The sequence below is a fragment of the Pinus tabuliformis genome, chromosome 6 (genome assembly GCF_031772625.1).
Source record: "Pinus tabuliformis cultivar Carrire ecotype Pingquan chromosome 6, CPIR1, whole genome shotgun sequence".
NCBI classification, from domain to species: Eukaryota; Viridiplantae; Streptophyta; class Pinopsida; order Pinales; family Pinaceae; genus Pinus; species Pinus tabuliformis.
In genome coordinates, this window is record NC_142292.1 from 1,343,293,166 (window position 1) to 1,343,317,422 (window position 24,257).

The window sequence follows — 24,257 nt, forward strand, 5'->3', positions numbered from 1 at the left end:
ATGAAAGTCTATGCCAGCTTTCTGAGAAAACCCCTTTGCAACCAGCCTCGCTTTGTACCTGTCTTCCGTATCATTCACACCCCGTTTGAGCTTGTACACCCACTTGCATCCCACAGTTTTCCTGCCTTTGGGAAGTTCAACCAGATCCCACGTACCATTCTTACCTAAGGCCATCATTTCTTCCTTCATGGCTGCTTTCCATTTGTCACTATTTGAACCTTCTACAGCTTCCTGATAACACAAAGGTTCATGATCATTAGCGATCAAAGCAACTGAAGTAACATGATCATCATACCTTCTCGGAGGGCGTTTGATCCTTGTAGACCTCCTTAAGAATGTTTCTGGTGCTTCCACAATTGGCTGTCTATCAACTGTAGGAATTTCTTCATGATCGCCATCTGGGACCTGTTCATGTCCTCCATCTGAACCCTGTTCATAATCTGATTCTGAAACCTGTTCATGACTAGAATCTGAACTATGGTCGTTATGACTATCATTAGAAATGCTGTCAAATTGAATATGCTGGAAATCAGATACATCATCCTGTTTCAATCTTCTATCTACATCTAACTGTACAAGAGAGGATTCATTAAACTTTACATCTCTGTTGATGATGATTTTGCGGGTAGTAGGATCCCACAATCTATATCCCTTTGTTCCATCACCATACCCAACAAAGATATACCTTTTAGACTTTGGATCTAATTTAGTTCGCTGATGTTTAGGCACTAGAGCATATGCATCACAGCCAAACACTCTGAGTTTAGAATAGTCACAAGGGTGTCCTGTCCATACCTCTTGCGGAACCTTGCAGCCTATCGCCGTTGATGGAGATCGGTTTATCACATAACAAGCTGTTGCCACCGCTTCTATCCACAACTCCTTTGGCAACCCGGCGTTACTCAGCATACACCTTGCTCTCTCTAGAAGAGTCCTGTTCATGCGTTCAGCAACTCCATTCTGCTGAGGAGTATAAATCGCGGTCTTATGTCTTTCGATCCCTGCATCCTTGCAATAGCTGTCAAACTCCTTGGAGGAAAACTCACCACCATTGTCAGTTCTTAAACATTTTATAGTTCTACCAGTGCTGTTTTCTACCAATGCTCTAAACTGCTTGAAAACTATAAAAACATCAGACTTCTTTTTCAACATGTAGACCCATACTTTCCGAGAAAAGTCCTCAATAAATGACACAAAATATGACGAGCCACCATATGACGCTGTAGGAGCTGGACCCCAAACATCTGAATGGATATAATCAAGTATGCCTTTACTAGTATGTTTGCCTGTTTTAAACTTTTGTTTACTTTGTTTACCAAACAGACAATGTTTACAGAAATCCAACTTTCTAGATCTTAGATTAGGAAGTAACTTTCGGTCAGCCAAAATTTTCAATCCTCTTTCACTCATATGCCCCAATCTTTGATGCCATAAGTGAATGGAACTACTGTCATGTTCAGACACAGACACATGATCTGACCCAGTTCTACCTTCTAATTGAAAAAGATTTCCTACCTTCTTAGCCTTCATCACTAGTAAGATACCTTTATAAATTTTCATAACTCCACCTTGAATTACAGTTTTATATCCATTTGAATCAAGTGCTCCTAATGAAATCAAATTTTTCCTTAAATCTGGTACATGCCTCACATCAGTTAATATTTTGGTTGTGCCATCAAACATTTGTAGTTGTACACTTCCTATTCCAACAATACTGCACGTGACATCATTACCCATGTACACGACTCCATCATCAACTGATCTATATGTTTTAAACCAATCTTTATGAATACACATGTGGTTAGATGCCCCGGAATCTAACAACCAATGTTGATCATGTTTTGAAATATTAACTGACAATACCTCATCACTCATACCTGAACCAGATACTGAACCTGTATCTGTGGTGTTGGCTTCCTTCTTTTCTGTCGAAGAGCCTTCTTTAGCAGCCTGCTTTCGCTTCCAGCAATCCTTTTTCAGATGTCCAGCCTTGCCACAATGCCAGCACTTCACCTTGGGCTTCTTTCCTTTGGACTTCGAACGAGAGTCGCTATGCTTTCCCCCGGAGTGTCTCTCTCGTGAGCGACCTCTGGCCATCATTACCTCTGATGTAGAGGTGTCTGCATTCGACCTCTTCCTCGTCTCCTCAGCCAACAAGGCTCCAACAACATCGTCAAACTCAAGGATATCTGATGTACTAAAGCTTATGGAAGTAACAAAGTGATCCCAGGATTCAGGCAATGAACACAATAGAGTTATTGCCTTATCCTCTGAATCAAATTTCACATCTAGACTGTCTAATTGCACCAACAAGGTATTAAAAACATTCAGGTGATCAGCAATTGAGGTACCTTCTTTCATCCGCAAACCATAAAGCTGCCGTTTCAGGAGAATCCGATTTGTCAAAGATTTCGTCATATAGAGCTTCTCAAGCTTCGACCATAAGCCTGCTGCGGTTTTCTCTGACACAATGTTGAACAGAACATCGTTCGCCAGACACAACCGAATTGTGCTCAGAGCTCTATCGTCCATCTCATCCCATTCATCCTCCGTCATGGAAGGAGGCCTTTTGTTTTTCCCCAACAGTGCTTTCGCCACACCTTGTTGAACCAGCAGATCGTGCATCTTGACATTCCAGATCTCGAAATTATTTTTCCCATTAAATTTCTCAATTTCAAACCGGGCACTTTGAGTTTTCGCCATTTTGTATCAAAAAAACACAATAATCTCCAATATCCAACTTTAAATACCAGCAAAAAAAAAAAAACTGTCTATGCCTTTCTGCCTTCGCCTTTAAAACAAAAAACTGCCCTTTACACTTATATTAAAAATGTGATATACATCCTTTAAAAAAAAAAAAAATCTTGTGCAATCCACGCACCTACAGTCTTTCCAATGATTCCAACCAACTCACCTTTGGTAAGCTATGGAATATTTATGTTTCAAGGGACGTAAATTGAAGGATCTATTGGCAGATCAAAAAATAATGCTGCGACTCTTCCACTAATCGCAGATCAAAATAAAAACACCCATTGAACTGCATTCAATAAGAGCATGCTAGAGGTGAACGACACCGGTCAGAGGCTATTTAAAAAACAAAACCGCGCAGGGGCAATTACAAAACGCGGAGGGGCTATTTCTTGTCACTATTTAGAGGCACATTTCAACTGTTCTTAACATTCAGTTTCAGATCCGAAGCGTATGTGATTCTCTATACAGATCTAGTATACGCAACTTCAATCAGCAATGTAATACGCACAGAACTGGTATACATTACAGAACTGGTATACGCACAGAAATGGAAAATTTTAGATAACCACCATTGAATACGCACCATTGATAACCAGGATTGAATACGCACCATTTAATACGCATATCACCTCCAGCGCCTTGGTCCACGGTACCAACACGCACAACAATCACTCTCCTCTTCGCCTGAAGCACCAACAGAAACCGTTCAGGCTCCACGAAACAGCGCTTCACGCACGCTCCAAAACAGCTTTACGCAAGGTAATGTGCCATTCCTCCATGCAACAACACGCTGGTTTGGTGCCTCTCCTCCACGCAACAGCACGCAGGTATAGAACTTGTCTCGGCGCTAACCCACGATCTACACGCAGCAGCAAACATCCACGCACCAGCGCTAATCCACGACCAGCGCTCAGTTGTGCTCCAACATCGCTCTGATACCAATTGTTGGAATCTAGAGGCACAACAACAAAATAAATACACAGCAAAATATCAAGCACATAAACACAATTTTTAACATGGTTCACCCAACCAATCTGGGCTACGTCCACCAAACATAGGCATCAGGAATTTATTAATAAAATCAGGAGATTACATCATGAAAGCCTCACACAACTCTCACACTCTTAGCAAACCATCCGAATGGTTGCCTGTTATATAGCATGGAGAATCTAACAGCCTCATTAACTCTCTCACATCAAATATAGGAGGCATTAACTCCCTCCCAACAAACTGGAGCTAATCTAGGAACTGAATTCCTATTGTTGTCACTAGCTGAGATTTTTCCTATTTCATTACAAACAGAAAATCTCAACAAATTTGGAATCTTGTTAGTGCCCCCTCTCCACCAACCGCATGTAACGAAAGAGCAGCAAAGTATCCGGACATATACACTTTATTCTATGGAAGTTTTTCCAAAAGAACTTTTCCTGGTTTTTTGTTTTTGTTTTTGTTTTTTTTGTTTTTTTAAATCTAGGATAATCGGTAACTAGTAAGAGGATAGACTCAGGATCAAATCTAACTGGCTGCCACTATAAACCTAGGCTACGTGCAACTGCCTGCAAGCCGCACAATAGCAGGAAACTTATGCCTCAACAACCGCACAATAACATGAAACTTATGCCTCAACAAAGGCTACGTGCAACCGCCTGCAAGCACAAGCAGGAAACTTATGCCTCAACAAAAGCTGAAACATCCTGCAAGCCACACAATAGCAGGAAACTTATGCCTCAAGAACAGCAAAAGAAAACTTATGCCTCAACAAAGGCCTCAACAACAACTGCACAATAGCAGGAAACTTATGCCTCAACAAAAGCAAACTTGCCTCAACAAAGGCTACGTGCAACCGCCTGCAAGCACAATAGAAGGAAACTTATGCCTCAACAACCGCACAATAGCAGGAAACTTATGCCTCAACAAAGGCTACGTGCAACCGTCAGCAAGCACAATAGCATGAAACTTATGCCTCAACAAACGCTGAGACGTCCTGCAAGCCACCAATAGCAGGAAACATAGCAGAAACTTATGCCTCAAGAACCGCAAAAGCAAACTTATGCAACAAAAACAAATTTATGCCTCAACAAAAGCTACGTGCAACCCCCTGCAAGCACAATAGCAGGAAACTTATACCTCAACAAAAGCTGAGAGGTCCGCGTGCAACCGCGTGCAAGCACAATAGCAGGAAACTTATGCCTCAACAAAAGCTGAGAGGTCCGCTATGGGGTCGCCTACTCTTCTAGCCAAGACACAACAGGTCATATATATACTCAATGAGATTTGAACCCTCATCTTGTGGGTCTCACCCAGCCAAACTTACTGTTAAACCCCACCAATTTCTTTCAACAACCATATCATTACATTAGTGATACAAATTCTACTTTAGTCGTCAATCCTCCCATCACAAAGTGAGAACTGAACTTCGATTCCATCAATGTGCATGGGTTTCCTCGTATATTTCTCATGCAACTTAACTAAATGATATTATGTTTCTGATTGGCAATTCGATGCGACTTTGGCCAAAAATGAAACTTTTCAATAAATACAATAATCAATATTGAAAACGATTATCCTCCAATTTATCTAGAGTTATAAATTTTGAGAAATTCATGCTAATAGCTTATCTGATCCACCGACTCTTTCAAGGGCTTTCCGTAACAAACTACATCCTTTCATGAGACTACCGATATTCACAATAAGGAAACCATGGTTTAATGAATTTGAAACAGAGAAACAAGCTTGTTTATACACATATTGTCTTAAAAAAACTGTTTATATGGGCTTATAATTTAGCAAAATCAAACACCAGCAACAAACTCAAACTTGTATGATAATATTTTTTTTTTATCAAACAAGAGCAGGAACAGACTTTAATCATCTAATTTAATATAGAATCTATAGGAAAAAAACAGCTATCCATGTGCTTGATTACAACGAATCACAGTCTGCGGGTGCAAAAGAGAGCACGTTCTTGTCGTTGTCATAGAGTATTTGGTAATTTTGCTGTTGAAAATTGCCTAATGCGGATATCGAGGTCTGCGAATTCGGCAGCATTGCTAGGCAGAAAATGGTGTCATCAACGTAGAAATAGTGTTCTGGCTGCAAAACATAATCTGCTCCCTTAAAGTGGAAAGTCATAGTCGGAAACTGATCAGAGGAAAGTCGAAATTTATAGTCGGGAAGTAAGTTAAAACAGAGGTCTAGTCCGAGTCCAGACCCATCGGTTTGCGGAAAGTGAATGGAAGAAATCAAGGCCTTCTTCAAAACTTGATATGCATCGTCATACAGAAATGTGAATGCGACTCCAGAGTCTATCATAAATCCACCGCTACCATCGTCTTGAATATCAAAAGTAGCAGCAGGGATATCCAATAATTCACCTCCAAGGCTAATTCCTTCCAACGAAACATAATAGAAACTTGATGTCACGTATTCGTTTTGAATAAAAGGAGTTGAACTGACATCCTCGGCATTCAAGGTAGCACTGTGACCTATAAACAAAGGGCTGAGCATGTAAGAAGGTTCGTCAAAACCTTGGAGACAGTAAGAAAACTTATTGCCTAGTCCTAATGAAGCAAGCTGTGAAATTAGGGATAAGGAACCTCGTCCGAAGCCTACACCTCCGTGTCCATCGAAGTGGCCTTCATTGTATTGGCCACAACCAAACACAATTTGATTGATCGACTGTGTTGAAAAGGTAAACGTCTCGTATGAAAGTATCCCTGAGCTGGAGTAATCAGCATACTGATACAAGTAATTGCACACATCAGCAGAGCAATAAGAGAAAAGGGTTGGCTGGCACTGAGGGCTTTCGCATGTGACCGTCATGTAAGTGGAGGACTGGGAAGGATCATAGATTGCATAGGATTGATTAGAGCAATCATCACAGGGCAAGCACTGTGTCCATATCAAGTCACTACTTGTATCTAGAATTGCAGAATATGATAATGACGGCTCACCTATTTCTAACTTCATCGTATATTCTCCACTTCCTGCACTTACTTGACCTTGGATTCCTGCGTGAGCCAATTGACCAGACCCATAGAGTGCTTCTAGCCTCTCTTGACTACGTTGCACTGCCTGCTTCACCCGTTCCGTGGATGTAATGTTCCCTGGAAAGAATGGAGAAAGCGGTGAATCTCTATGCACAAGATCTATTCTCAACCCAACAACGGGTTTCTGCTCAGGCCTTGAAATCGCGGATTTATGCTTAGGCTTTGAAATCTTGGGCACAAGCTGTCTGCAATGCATCAAAGGTAATATCATATAAATCAATAACAAATAAGTAAGGAGTTTGCAGAGGGCACGAAGAAATGTGGCAGATTGTCGAGCCATATTTCGTAAACTTGAGAAGGAAAGGAAATACGTAAGGCCTAGCAAAAGAATAAATGGTTTACTCTACGAGGAGGGATGGGGATGCTCTCTATTTATTGGAGATAGAAAAGCATCGCTGATTTGATTTGAAGTTACAAGTCCTCGTTAACTTTAATTTCCATTGCAATTTATTTATTACTATATAAAAATTAAATCTTCATATTCATGCACAAGGAGCTGTACTCGACTTAAAAGTGAATGTTCCTTAACCAACTATCTTTATACTTGACTTAAAAGTGAATGTCCTCAACAAACTATGGTGAGGCATCTTTGCATGGAAACTCATATAAATTTTTACTACTGTATAAAAACATTAAAATTCGATTATAGCCTCATACAATCATATTCATATATATATATTCATTCGTTTGTTTATATATATATTCGTTTTTGCATGACATTTTGAGAGATTTCATAAAATAAAAATAATAAAAAGACCTATCCTATTTATAGTTTAGTAAGATAAATGTGTTCGATAAAGTTTAGGTTAAAAACTATGTTTTGTGCGGTTTGCATGTTATAATGTGTAGATATAAAAATCAAGTTTTATTTAGGAAAACAGATTGAATAATTCAATATTTTGTTTCTCATTTAGTTTTTTTTTTTCATAAAAAGTATAACTTATATAAAATATTTAAGTAAATAAATACATATGATATCTCTAGTTTGAATGTTTATAAAATTTATGTTTTAATTAGAAACCTATTGAATATATATAATGTTTTGCTAGAAGATATTTATTAATTTTTTTTTTTCTATTTTTATAATAAATTATTGTTTTGAAATTTAATTTTTATTTTCATGAGTTTGATAATTTTCTCAATGTTATTATATATGTGAAGTTATAGAATTTTTTAATATTATTTTAAATTTAATATAAATTTAAATGAAATTATAAAATTTATGAATAATTTTTTAAGGAAATGAGTTGTTAGTAATGGTTCACATTATTATTTAAATTTATTATGCATTTTACAACACAGAGTTAGTTTGTATGAAGTTTTTTTAATTGTAACTTGATAAGGATTAAAATCGAGGGAAGTCAACTCATCTGCACTTCATGTCTTTCTCTCACTCTCTCTCTAATATCATTCATAATAAAATATTTCAATGTTTAGGAAAAAAGTAATCTCATCTACACTTCATGTCTTTCTCTCACTCTCTCTCTAATATCATTCATAATAAAATATTTGAATGCTTAGGAAAAAAGTAATTGAAAGTATAATTCATGCACTTCTCGATATAAAGTTAACATGCACGTAAAAAATATTGGTAATCATAAAAAGAATCTTATTTAAAATATTTCAATATCAACTATATCTATGGTTAAAGAAGTGTGTATGTGTCTCTCTATATATAATAAAATAATTGAAAATTATAAAATCTTATGTTTAAAACATTTCAAGTAGTCGAACTAGTCTACATCTTGGTCCCTTCTTATATATATATATATATATATATATATATATATATATATATATATATACATAATTTTTTCTTTCAATTTTGTATGAAATTCAAATAAAGATTTGTTGGAATTGAAGTTTATGTTGAGTGGACTAAACAATCCAAGTGGTCAAGGGGATTCTCAAGGCATTGAATCCCTATCAGGCATGGGATCACAATCTCTTGAATTGCAAACCCTTTTTTCCCCTGATGCTTGCTAAATTCACTATAATCCAGTATTATTACATATTCATCTATAACACAAAGATATGTAGATTGTATAAAGTTAAATACATATTAGTATAACATGGTCATATATGTATATACATAGCACACAATATTTTAGAATTCATGAGTGACATAAGGTCTAGAAAATTTCCCTTTCTATTCTTATGCATATCATAAAATTCAATCTCCATATTTATCCTACGCAATGGTTTTCTTCATTATTCACATTCTTTTACCAACCACATGTATCTTATATGACTACTACCATCATACCTATATCTGTATCCATTGTGATGGCATCATGGTTGTCATTTTGTAAATGTAATATGAAAATAGAAGCCTATATCAAGGTGTGACAATATATATCTTGTCATCGTTTATATAACCACTTGGTAGATTGTTATAATCTTAAATCAATGCCCTTTTTAAGGCATCCTATATTAGTCACTGTCTATTATGGGTTTTATTCATTGTACTCAACTCAAAACCCCTACTTTAGTGATCATAGTCTTAATGATCATAGTCTTGTAAAAACTCCTTATGTTGCTTTGGTAATCACATAGGTTTATGGAAAGATTCTCTTCAAAATTTCGACCCATATTTAAATTCTTGATTGTCAATATTTTTCTATTGAATTATTATTTATCGAATTATGCTATCACGGCTTGATTATCAATATTTTTGTATTGAATTATTATTTATCAAATTATGTTATCGTGGCTAAAAGTTGTTCCCTTGTCAAGCTCAACCTATTAAAATCCATTTTATCATTTTCCTATCTATAATTTCTAGTAATATTTTTGTCACCAATTCTCACCTAATTCAAAAAATTGGGTTAGCCAATGCATTCTTCGAGTAAACAATTTTCTATTGACTATTTACTTGCCAAATTTTGATGACCATACTAAATCATGCTTTTTGGAATCCTACTACTTGTTAGGCTGTTTCTACCTCTTAAAAACCTATATAGTTTTTTTTGCAATTTTTATGAAATTTGCACACCATTCCAAATTTATAAATTTACTGCACTTTACTAGGAATTATAAGTCAAATTCCAAATTCTAAACCCTAAAATATACCCTCCAAAACTTCTCTTATTTTTCTTATAATATTTTTCTTATAACCTTGAGCTAAATTCCAAACCTCCATCACTATAACTATAGATTTTGACACTCTATGCCCTAAAATTGAGTATTGAGTATTAGAGTCTCCATAACCAACCTCCATCACTATAACTATAGATTTAGACACCATATGCCCTAAAATTGAGTATTGAGTATTAGAGTCCGCATAACCTCTTTTGCACTAAAATTGAGTATTGAGTATTAGAGTCCGCATAACCTCTTTTGCACTTGCCTTCTTCACCTAACACTCTCGTTGGCTGGCCACTTTGGACATTACATGGTATGCCTAGGAGAGGGTTTAGTTTATATTTAAATTATTGAACTTTAAAATATTAATAAAAATAAAAAATTAAAGAAATATTTAATTGTTTTATTTATTTATATAGCTTTATTTTAATAATAAAAATGATAGATTTAAAATTAATTAATTTGAAATTATAAAATTTTATTTTAGTATTTACTTTAATTATAATAAATACAAATTCTCATGTTTAAAATAAAAGGTTTATAGTTATTTCTTTTTTATTATCTTTGTTCATTATTTTTTTAGTGTAATTAAAGGAAAAATGAGATTATTTTTTAGAAGGTTTGATAAGTCAGTTTATGGTATTTGATTTTAGGTGGGGGATAATAAATATTTTACATAATCATCCAAGTTAAATTCAAATGATTTATTATTGTGTTTTTGTTTGTTAAGTTATGTGAGTCTTAAGATGACTTTCACACCTAACTTATGGTTTGAGTCGTCACAACCTAGGGGCATCTAAGCCATCAAAATCACCTAGGGATCACACCTAGCATGTGCCAAACCAATCCTTTTCATAACTAGATTTTTGCCAACAAAGTTTCAAACTAGTGACCTTTACACCACATAATGTCTTAATAGAATAGATGACCCTGTCACCATCTATTCTATGCTCCGTGGGAAAATTGACTTATTTTTGTAAAAAAAAATTGGTAAAATTGACATCATCATATATTATTATGAGTGCTTGCACAATAATCATGGCCGCAAAAAAGGAAATGGGACCATCAAGAATGTGTTCTTGCATTAATGTGTGCACATTCCTAGGAACATGCACATTCCTAGGTGTATATGCTTGGGCAAGCCCTGGATCACCAATTACGATGCTAGTTAGGATACCATGTCGACATGGCTTAGAAGTATGTGCATTTTTTTGGAAATGTGCATGTTCTTAGGAACATGCATTTTTTTTGGAAATGTGCATGTTCTTAGGAACATGCATGCACTTTTAGGAATGTGGATGCACTCCTAGGAATGTGAATGCATTCCTAGTGTGACATGTTTTTATATTTCCACAACCTCATTTTTTTACTATTTTGGTACCACATGATATGTTTTTAGGTGATATTGAGAAAAAATGTTCATCCTTAGTATACATTGAGGGTCAAGCCAATGAACTAAATCTTTTTTAGATTCTAGGTAAGCATTCCAATATGTGTGTGTGTGTGTGTTTAAAATTGAGGGAAAACCATAATGATGCATGTGAGGATGGAATTGGTCAATGAATGACCAATGAGACCCATTTTTTATGTATTGCATCATATGCTACACTTACATGTTTGGGCATATGCCATTTGTATATTAGAGCCATTTTCAATACAGGTCACCATATTCCATACTTTCATGTTTAGGCATGAGGTGTCATTTTGTATATTGGGAGCACACTGTTGTTTTTTAAATGATATATCGCTAGGTTGAGTATGCATGTATGTGGTGATGATGTAATACCACCTATGTTGAAGTGAAAATTTTTACACGTTGCATTGTTAAAGGTGCTAGACATGGGGTTTTGAAGACATGTCAGTTAGGTGTATTCCAAGTGATATAAGTAGTTGACGATCATGAAAAACTAGCAAGGTCACAATATTAAATTAAAAAAAAAATATTAACACAACTCTTTATTTATAAGGAAATATTATCTTTGTTACTCCACAAAAAAACTAAGATTCGATCCCTTATTTTGGTTCATATAAATTTTCATTTCTTTTAATGTATTCCTTTCTCTTAGAGATATCAATTTATTGTGGTGTGTATGAAACAACATGCTTGAATTTAAAAATGAAGGAACACCTCCCAAGAAGGATTCCTCATTATTGGTGACTCTCATTAAGGATGTTATTCCACCAACACATCACTCTTAAGATTGCATTTTCATATACCTATCATAATTCATGTATAATTAGTTATATATTTCAATCTTTGAGTTGCATGCATATGCAAGTGAAAGGAACTTAGTTTATTATTTATTTTATCCTTTGAAAAACATGCAAGTGGTTAAATAGTTAATTTATGGAAAATATGCGAAACAAAAAAGAACCTTTCATGAGATACTAAATTTTGGCAATTACTTCTTATATCATATTAATTTCTTAGTGTTTCTATCTTTAATTGTAAACTACATATATTTCTCCTCATCATTCCATACTATAACGTTTTATTAGGTCTTCTTTCTGCTTGAATTTGGCTCTTTGCATAGATCCTTACCAACATTCATGAGCATTGTGTTTCTTGTATGCCACTCTCCCACCCAACACATCATCTAACTTAGATTTGCTTCCATTTAGGTACACCCCAAACTAAACATTTCATAGTTTGAAATCCAAAAAAATATTCATGTAGCGCTTTTTCTATAAAATTTTGGTTCTATTAGTTGAATTCCCACCAAATGTACCATATTTTAGCAATGTTCTATGGATTTTCTAAGGTTTCCCTCGCACACTACATGATTTGTATTGTAGATATGGTTCTACATATCCATCAACTACCTTCTAACAATAAAATTCTACTTCTTTGAGACTACCCTCTCACTTTAAAACTTCCTCATCTTACATCTATTTCTTTGGATCTTACCTTCACCAACACTTTAGCCTAGTGATTCTTTAATTTATTCTTTAAATATGTTGAGTATAGTATTGCATGTTCCATACCTCTTTCACACGATGTATCCCTATAAAAGGTTTAATTAGTTGGAGATAAATTCCCTCTCCATTACATTTTTTAGGATATTGACAATGATCTTATATATGTGCTATGGCATTAGTTTAGATTTACCATAGTTAACTTACATTTCTATACCAACATTTCATTACCAAAATATGTTGGGAAAGGATAAATTACTAAAATCATGGATCCACATCTTGACTAAATGTACTTCCAAGCTTGCTTGGAGACTGATGGTGTTAACAATTTTCTTCTTACAGAAAACTAGTTAGAAGGTGTGGCCCCAACTTAATGTTTCTCACAATATACTTCTTCAAACATTTACATTCAACTAAATAAATATACAAATACCAACTATTGAATTAGGTGTGTAACCACCTAGGATGAATTTTGCAGAAAAAGTTTGCTAATGCTTTTACCATCATTGATACCTCCATGACTTGATCTAGAGATGGTTTTGATTTTGACTCATGATTTTTTTTTTCACTTTCGATATCTTATTTTTACTCATGAAAAGTGAAAAACCAATTGGCTATGACTATCTTAAAAATTTTCAGCCAAAAAGATCTCATATTTCAATAATTTTGATCCTTTCTTCAACTTTCCACTAAAATGCACCCCTCTCCTCATTACCTTGTTTAGGAAAAACAACACCACCCTCAATTTCTAGTTAAAAATAGTGATGTATAACCCTAAATTGTTTTTACGTAGTCTTGGGAAACCACTTTAAACATCACCTCAATTCATCAATATGATTATTTCCTAATCACTTATAAACTCTTTTAAAATGACCAAATGTATGATGTCACCCCCACTAGAAAAAATCTATCTCATAATGCTGTATTCCAACAAATCAACCTGTATATATGCTTTTCCCTTTTTTTTGTAGCTTTCAAAAATTATTCCTATGGATTTACACCATCCTCCTTCTCGAACCTGAAGAATGTTATCCATCATCCTTTCTTCAACTGTCCACTATAATGCACCCCTCTCCTCATTACCTTGTTTGGGCAAAACAACACCACCCTCAATTTCTAGTTAAAAATAGTGATGCATAACCCTAAATTATTTTTACGTACGCTTGGGAAACCACTTTAAATGTCACCTCAATTCATCAATATGATTATTTCCTAATCACTTATAAACTCTTTTAAAATAAAAAAAGTATGATATTACCCCACTAGAATAAATCTCTCATGCTATATTCCAACAAATCAAGTTGTATATATCTTGGTCCCTTCTTATATATATATATATATATACATATTTTTTTTCTTTCAATTTTGTATGAAATTCAAACAAATATTTGTTGGAATTGAAGTTTATGTTGAGTGGACTAAACAATCCAAGTGGTCAAGGGGATTCTCAAGGCATTGAATCTCTATCAGGCATGGGATCACAATCTCTTGAGTTGCAAACCCTTTTTTCCCCTGATGCTTGCTAAATTCACCATAATCCAGTATTATTACATATTCATCTATAACACAAAGATATGTAGATTGTATAAAGTTAAATACATATTAGTATAACATGGTCATATATGTATATACATAGCACACAGTGTTTTGGAATTCATGAGTGAGATAAGTTCTAGAAAATTTCCCTTTCTATTCTCATGCATATCATAAAATTCAATCCTCATATTTATCCTACGCACTGGTTTTCTTCATTATTCACATTCTTTTACCAACCACATGTACCTTATATGACTACTACCATCATACCTATATCTGTATCCATTGTGATGGCATCATGGTTGTCATTTTGTAAATGTAATATGAAAATAGAAACCTATATCAAGGTGTGACAATATATATCTTGTCATCGTTTATATAGCCACTTGGTAGATTGTTATAATCTTAAATCAATGCCCTTTTTAGGGCACCCTATATTAGTCACTATCTATTATGGGTTTTATTCATTGTACTCAACTCAAAACCCCTACTTTAGTGATCATAGTCTTAATGATCATAATATTGTAAAAACTCCTTATGTTTCTTTGGTAATCACATAGGTTTATGGAAAGATTCTCTTCAAAATTTCGACCCATATTTAAATTCTTGATTGTCAATATTTTTCTATTGAATTCTTATTTATCGAATTATGCTATCGCGACTTGATTGTCAATATTTTTCTATTGAATTCTTATTTATCAAATTATGTTATCGCGGCTAAAAATTGTTCCCTTGGCAAGCTCAACCTATTAAATATCCATTTTATCATTTTCCTATCTATAATTTCTAGTAATATTTTTGTCACCAATTCTCACCTAATTCAAAAAATTGGGTTAGCCAATGCTTTCTTCGAGTAAACAATTTTCTATTGACTATTTACTTGCCAAATTTTGATGACCATACTAAAAATCATGCTTTTTAGAATCCTACTACTTGTTAGGTTGTTTCTACCTCTTAAAAACCTATATAGTTTTTTTTACAATTTCTATGAAATTTGCACACCATTCCAAATTTATAAATTTACTGCACTTTACTAGGAATTATAAGTCAAATTCCAAATTCTAAACTCTAAAATATACCCCCTCCAAAACTTCTCTTATTTTTCTTATAATCTTTTTCTTATAACCTTGAGTTGAACTCCAAACCTCCATCACTATAGATTTTGGCCCTAAAATTGAGTATTAGAGTTGCATAACATGGCCTTCCATGTCGTAACCTCTTTTGCACTTGCCTTCTTCACCTAACACTCTCGTTGGCTGGCCACTTTGGACATTACATGGTATGCCTAATTCTAGGAGGGGGTTTAGTTTAAAGAAATATTTAATTGTTTTATTTATTTATATAACTTTATTTTAATAATAAAAATGAAAGATTTAAAACTAATTAATTTTAATTTGAAATTATAAAATATTATTTTAGTATTTACTTTAATTATAATAAATACAAATTTTCATGTTTAAAATAAAAGGTTTATAGTTATTTATTTTTAATTATCTTTGTTCATTATTTTTAGTGTAATTAAAGGAAAAATGAGATTATTTTTTTAGAAGGTTTGATAGGTGAGTTTATGATATTTGATTTTAGGTGGGGGATAATAAATTATTTACATAATCATCCAAGTTAAATTCAAATGATTTATTATTGTGTTTTTGTTTGTAAGTTATGTGAGTTTTAAAGTGACTTTCACACCTAACTTATGGTTTGAGTCGTCACAACTTAGGGGCATCTAAGCCATCAAAATCACCTAGGGATCACACCTAGCATGTGCCAAACCAATCCTTTTCATAACTAGATTTTTGCCAACAAAGTTTCAAACAAGTGACCTTTACACCACATAGTGTCTTAATAGAATAGATGACGATGTCACCATCTATTCTATGCTCTGTGGGAAAATTGACTTATTTTTGTTAAAAAAAAATGGGAAATTGACATCATCATATATTATTATGAGTGCTTGCACAATAATCATGGCCCCAAAAAAGGAAATGGGACCATCAAGAATGGGTTCTCGCATTAATGTGTGCACATTCCTAGGAACATGCACATTCCTAGGTGTATAAGCTTGGGTAAGCCCTGGATCACCAATTACGATGCTAGTTAGGATACCATGTCGACATGGCTTAGAAGTATGTGCATTTTTTTGAAATTTGCATGTTCTTAGGAACATGAATTTTTTTGGAAATGTGCATGTTCTTTGGAACATGCATGCACTTTTAGGAATGTGGATGCACTCCTAGGAATGTGAATGCATTCCTAGTGTGACATGTTTTTATATTTCCACAACCTCATTTTTTTACTATTTTGGTACCACATGATATGTTTTTAGGTGATATTGAGAAAAAATGTTCATCCTTAGTATACATTGAGGGTCAAGCCAATGAACTAAATCTTTTTTGGATTCTAGGTAAGCATTCCAATATGTGTGTGTGTGTGTGTGTGTGTTTAAAATTGAGGGAAAACCATAATGATGCATGTGAGGATGGAATTGGTCAATGAATTACCAATGAGACCCATTTTTTATTTATTGCATCATATGCTACACTTACATGTTTGGGCATATGCCATTTGTATATTAGAGCCATTTTCAATACAGGTCACCATATTCCATACTTTCATGTTTAGGTATGAGGTGTCATTTTGTATATTGGGAGCACACTGTTGTTTTTTTTAAATGATATATCTCTAGGTTGAGTATGCATGTATGTGGTGATGATGTAATACCACCTATGTTGAAGTGAAAATTTTTACACGTTGCATTGTTAAAGGTGCTAGACATGGGGTTTTGAAGACATGTCAGTTAGGTGTATTCCAAGTGATATAAGTAGTTGATGATCATGCAAAACTAGCAAGGTCACAATATTAAATTTAAAAAAATATATTAACACAACTCTTTATTTATAAGGTAATATTATCTTTGTTACTCCACAAAAAAGCTAAGATTTGATCCCTTATTTTGGTTCATATAAATTTTCAATTCTTTTAATGTATTCCTTTCTCTTAGAGATATCAATTTATTGTGGTGTGTATGAAACAACATGCTTGAATTTAAAAATGAAGGAACACCTCCCAAGAAGGATGCCTCATTATTGGTGACTCTGATTAAGGATGTTATTCCACCAACACATCACTCTTAAGATTGCATTTTCATATACCTATCATAATTCATGTATAATTAGTTATATATTTCAATCTTCGAGTTGCATGCATATGCAAGTGAAAGGAACTTAGTTTATTATTTATTTTATCCTTTGAAAAACATGCAAGTGGTTAAATAGTTAATTTATGAAAAATATGTGAAACAAAAAAGACACCTTTCATGAGATACTAAATTTTGGCAATTACTTCTTATATCATATTAATTTCTTAGTGTTTCTATCTTTAATTGTAAACTACATATATTTCTCCTCATCATTCCATACTATAACGTTTTATTAGGTCTTCTTTCAGCTTGAATTTGGCTCTTTGCATAGATCCTTCCCAACATTCATGAGCATTGTGTTTCTTGTATGCCACTCTCCCACCCAACACATCATCTAACTTAGATTTGCTTCCATTTAGGTACACCCCAAGCTAAACATTTCATAGTTTCAAATCCAAAAAAATATTCATGTAGCGCTTTTTCTATAAAATTTTGGTTCTATTAGTTGAATTCCCACCAAATGTACCATATTTTAGCAATGTTCTATGGATTTTCTAAGGTTTCCCTCGCACACTACATGATTTGTATTGTAGATATGGTTCTACATATCCATCAACTACCTTCTAACAATAAAATTCTACTTCTTTGAGACTACCCTCTCACTTTAAAACTTCCTCATCTTACATCTATTTCTTTGGATCTTACCTTCACCAACACTTTAGCCTAGTGATTCTTTAATTTAGTCTTTAAATATGTTGAGTATAGTATTGCATGTTCCATACCTCTTTCACACGATGTATCCCTATAAAAGGTTTAATTAGTTGGAGATAAATTCCCTCTCCATTACATTTTTTAGGATATTGACAATGATCTTATATATGTGCTATGACATTAGTTTAGATTTACCATAGTTAACTTACATTTCTATACCGACATTTCATTACCAAAATATGTTGGGAAAGGATAAATCACTAAAATCATGGATCCACATCTTGACTAAATGTACTTCCAAGCTTGCTTGGAGACTGATGGTGTTAACAGTTTTCTTCTTACAGAAAACTAGTTAGAAGGTGTGGCCCCAACTTAATGTTTCTCACAATATACTTCTTCAAACATTTACATTCAACTAAATAAATATACAAATACCGACTATTGAATTAGGTGTGTAACCACCTAGGATGAATTCTGTAGAAATTTTTTTCTAATGCTTTTACCATCATTGATACCTCCATGACTTGATCTAGAGATGGTTTTGATTTTGACTCATGATTTTTTTTTTTTTTCACTTTCGATATCTTATTTTTACTCATGAAAAGTGAAAAACCAATTGGCTATGACTATCCTAAAAATTTTTAGCCAAAAAGATCTCATATTTCAAGAATTTTGATCCTTTCTTCAACTTTCCACTAAAATGCACCCCTCTCCTCATTACCTTGTTTAGGAAAAACAACACCACCCTCAATTTCTAGTTAAAAATAGTGATGTATAACCCTAAATTATTTTTACGTATTCTTGGGAAACTAATTTAAACATCACCTCAATTCATCAATATGATTATTTCCTAATCAGTTATAAACTCTTTTAAAATGAAAAAATGTATGATGTCACCCCCACTAGAAAAAATTTGTCTCATAATGCTGTATTCCAACAAATCAACTTGTATATATGCTTTTCCCTTTTTGTTGTACCTTTCAAAAATTATTCCTATGGATTTACACCATCCTCCTCGAACCTAAAGAATGTTATCCATCATCGTTTCTTCAACTGTCCACTACAATGCACCCCTCTCCTCATTACCTTGTTTGGGCAAAACAACACCACCCTCAATTTCTAGTTAAAAATAGTGATGTATAACCCTAAATTTTTACGTACGCTTGGGAAACCACTTTAAATGTCACCTCAATTCATCAATATGATTATTTCCTAATCACTTATAAACTCTTTTAAAATAAAAAATGTATGATATCACCCCACTAGAATAAATCTCTCATAATGCTATATTCCAACAAATCAAGTTGTATATATGCTTTTTCCTTTTTGTTGTACCTTTCAAAAATTATGCCTATGTATTTACACCATCCTCCTTCTTGAACCTTATGAATGTTATCAATCATCCTCCTACATCCCAACCTTACCTCATTATCTTATTTCCATTCCAACATCCTCCCACCCTCAACTCACCATACTCCATATTTTCCTTCGTATCTCAAAACCCTAAATAATAATGTTATATAATCCATTAATATCTGAAAAACAAATTTTCTTGGTTTTCCACTCTCCCTTCATAAATCTCATGCCCTAATTACAATTGTGCCCTCCATTTTTATAGAACAAAGTTAGCCATCGTTGCCACCAAATTGAGGAAACACATGATTAGCATCTCGCCACAACATAAAAATGATTTGAAATTGTTGATTATGAATAAGAATCTTCTTATAGAGAACTAATACACTTTTACATATGGAAGGTTGTTCTAAAACTGCTCCTTTCTGAAAATGCAAAATTGGGAAACACTTTTAACTTATTTTCAACGTACAAAATTGTGAATATTTATGGTTTTTCAGCTTCAACCACTAGAAACTCATATTTTCTTTGAGATTTTTTCTTTCTTCTAAAAACAAGATTTATAAAGAATTGTATTTCCTTCATACTCATATTTTTATTTTTAATTTTTGTGGACACATATATGGATAAATTTGGTGTTTACTAATTGCATATACTTGAAAATTTCAGGAAAGTATAACGAGTGACTTAATCAACCAATGAGGGTTTTAGAGATAGTGATTCATTTTGGGAAAAAAATATATCATCACAGTCTACATATATTGCACTAGGATATGGAATATTTTTGGGGAATTTTTAGATTCAATCATTATCTTTTATCATATAATGAAAAAGGGTAAGAAAAAAATGGTGATTTTTCAACACATTTGGTGATCCATCAATTTTACTTTTAATGTGATCAGTAATAAGTCATCTGAAATTATTTTTGAGCAGGAAAGAGAGAGGAATACCTGTGTGATTATTCAAATGATTTGGTGGTTCAATTTTGAAGTTACGAAATTTTCATTTTAGGTAATTTTTTAGAATTCTAAAAATCTGCGGTGACACAACTTAGTATACAATTAATAATCAATATGAATTCTTCATGAAAATGAATATTTCTTATATCATTAGAAACTATATTTAAAACTAAATCTAGTGGTACAAAAACATCATCTAACTCTTAAATTTTGCATGGATGGGGAATTGGAAAATTGCAATTTTTTTCCAATTTTGATTGACCAAAAACCCTTGACTTAGAAAAAATCTCTAATAAGAGCATAAAAATTCTCAATCAAGATATTTATAATTCTCATGCAAGATTTTTTCATAAATATGGTTTATGTTAACCGCTAAATTTTTTCTCCAAAAGAAGTCTCGACTGAGAGAATTTAAACTCTTAGCTAAGAGTGTACAAAACATCTAGATAAAATCTATGGAGGCATAAAAAATGTAGGATTCAATTACATGATAATGATGAATATATGTTATGATAATATAGCTAGAAAATCCTATCCAAATAGACTTCTAGATAATGTGAGACATAGGGTGAAAGAGTTTTGGCATTTGAATTCCTGCATGTCATCAAATGAAGAGACATTGTGTGACATCATATATCTAGAGGGGTTTATGAAACTCATAACACAAGTTAGTGAAGTGGAGTTATTCCATAATTTTATGGAGAGTGACACTGATGTGAAGATTTCTCTTAACAATTTTTTTAAGCTTAAGCTAACGTATGTGAGGCCTATCATTGTTCGTGACAAATGTTGTTGTCGATACCATTTATAATTGTAATTATATTATGAGACATTTCTAAAATTTGGCATAGAATATTGGTCCAATGATCCCCCCATTTAAGTGTTCGTGAATTTTTATCTAATATATTATGTGCATGGGAGAATGACCAATTATTCTATAAGAAAGAATGTGATGGTGGAAGAGAATTTGTAAAATGTTCTCATTTGGCACTCTTTGATCCCAAGTATCACATTTATCTAAATGATTCATGATTATTAAATCTCATTGTTAAGTGGAAAAGATATCAATATGCTACATATAGTCTTGTTATAGATTCAATGAAAACATAAAAAAAGATTGATTTATTTGAATATGACATTTATGTGACATATTTTATGGAGAAGTTCAGTTAGCAAATATATAAATATATTAAGCACTCTCATATAACATGATCACAGGAACTACATTTTAAAAATCATGTGATGCATTCCCAAAGGGAACAATATTATCGGTGGTTGATTTTGCTTAGAATTACACATTCACTCCATAAAAGTGAATATTATCATTCAAACCATGTCTCTATACTTGTGCATATTTTGTATAGGCATGTAGAGCTTGGTATCGATGGTTTTGATAGTAATGAAAATAATTGTGATGTGCTGGTCAATTTAAATCAACATTATCATTCTTATCATTGTATCACCTTCATAAGATAACTAACATTCAACATAAATGGAATTTCTTTGAGACGAGGCATGGAAAAGGATAGCACAATGTTGTTGGGGCATTCATAAAACATGCAATTATGAGGCATCAATTGAATCAAGAGGCTACCCAACATGTAGATTCATTTGATGTTTTTAACTAGTGTAGAAAAATTTAAAGCTATATTTTGAACCCAAAGATGGCTCATGTGCATAGGTAAGTGTATAGATCTATGTATATATAAATATATGTACATGTGCACATGTGTGCAAGTGTGTGTGTAAACACCACCCACCTTAACCTTGGTAGAAAGCATTTAATTTCTAATCCAATCTCCCTGGTAAATAGTTAGAGAGAGGGGATAATAAAAAAATTATCTTCAGAATTGGAAATAAGCATCACCATTATTTTCATCTCACTAAGATGAATCAAGCAATATGATATTTCACCTCAATCTGACCTCTGGATCATAAGTTATGATCCTTTAATTTTTCGACAAGTCAGAGGGTGACACATCATTAACCTTTCCACATGGACTCACGTGGTCATGCCAAGTGGCTAACCTCCAAGTGCCACACGGTAGCTTCGTAAAGGTTGTTGACATGTTCAATATGTGCCAAATCCCGACTTCGTTCCCTAGTTGTAACCCACGGTACTACCATGAATATAAACTTTGTGAATTCCTTTAGTTTTCATGTGGGATTTTATTTTCGCTTCCTCGATAATAAGCCCCAAGTATTCCCCAACCATTTCTATTGGTACTAAACCCCCTTTCAATATTTACACAACACTTAAGGGAAATCAATCATGGGTTAGCTGCAATGGTTCCAAAATTGTTTGGAATTACACCAAAGTTTAGCCATGATCCTTGAAGTCTATTAAAGCACTCATCGGTGCTATCCCTTCTAAGCTTACCATAGGTTTCCTCTCCCCGAATTTGGAGGTTTCACGAGATACCCAAAATGGCACATGGAGACCAGTTCTTGTCAATGAGACATATAATCCTTATTTTATGACCAAATACAGACATGAGCCTTATAGACACGCACGTAATGGGTAAGTTTCTGGGCCTACAAACATGTCCACTTTTGGGACAGGGAATTCCAGGCATGACTGCTCAAATATGTGTTGGATTTTACTTTGCTAAAGGCTTAGTGACCCATAAAGAACCACCAATGTTTGATCTGCATAGAAAAGTGTACCGTAGTGCTCATAGTGATCTAACCAGCAACATTGTGGAAGTTATTAAGGATTCCTAGAACATTGAGCTATTGGTAGGGATTAGAAGCTCGTCCCTCCCAAACGAGACTTCTTCACTTTGGACACCATGACTATCACCAATTATTCAAGCATGAAGCTGCCATACCACCTCATTACCAAGATATTACATAGAATATGGTTTCCAGTCTAAGAAGGTTAAACATCATTGCAAATAGAATGAGAATGCATTTTTCTAAAAGTGAAAGGCTAGAAAGTTAAGTCTACCCATCCTCGAAGGTCTTTCCCTACTCATGAGAGATCGTAGGTCCTTTGAACCAAGCCATGGTTCCTGCAAATGTGTATACCCATCACTAGGCACACATCACAATAGGCTAGAAGGTTCCCTTTAAGTAAAATAATATGTTATGATAATAAGGGAGGAGGAAAAATCCTTAGCATTATCACATTGTGAAATCATCCTTGTCAATGCAAGCTATCAAAAATGTAACCATCATGTTGTAACAAGAATAAGTCCTCTTCTAAACATTATTGTAATCAAATCAAGCCTCTTATGGATTATTCCAATACCTTTTATATTTTTCACAGTAAGTCAGCTAATTAAGTATCAGTAATAATACAATCATGTATTTTTGTGCATATCAACACCATTTCAAACTAGAAATGCAACATACATTCATTGTCATGTAAAAGTACATAAAAGTACTTATCTTGTAAGCTTTCATGGAATCTGTGTTAGGGACTATGACTCTCTTGCCAACCATATATAATTACAACTAATCCTCTCTTGTAGCTATCACCCTTAAGCTGGATTCTAGAGACTGAGATGGATTTCTCTAGGGATCGTATACCAACTACTGGATGAAATAGGGACTCCAGAGGCTATCCCACCTCTACCCACCAACCAAATGGTATTCAACCAATCTTCAGGGACTTGATAGGTCTACCACCTCCCCCATTCAATTGTTCAACAACCATTAAGCTTCAAGGAATCGAGAGGTTGCACCTATACCATGAACTTATCACACAATGATTCCACCTTCAAGGGGACTCGAAAATCCATTGCCAAACCGAAA

The 24,257-nt window shown here is 33.8% G+C and overlaps 1 pseudogene; it reads right to left on the minus strand.

The window, feature by feature from the left end:
- Positions 1–5,673: 5,673 nt before the first annotated feature.
- LOC149263571 (aspartic proteinase nepenthesin-2 pseudogene) lies at positions 5,674–7,080 on the minus strand (annotated as a pseudogene).
- Positions 7,081–24,257: the final 17,177 nt, after the last annotated feature.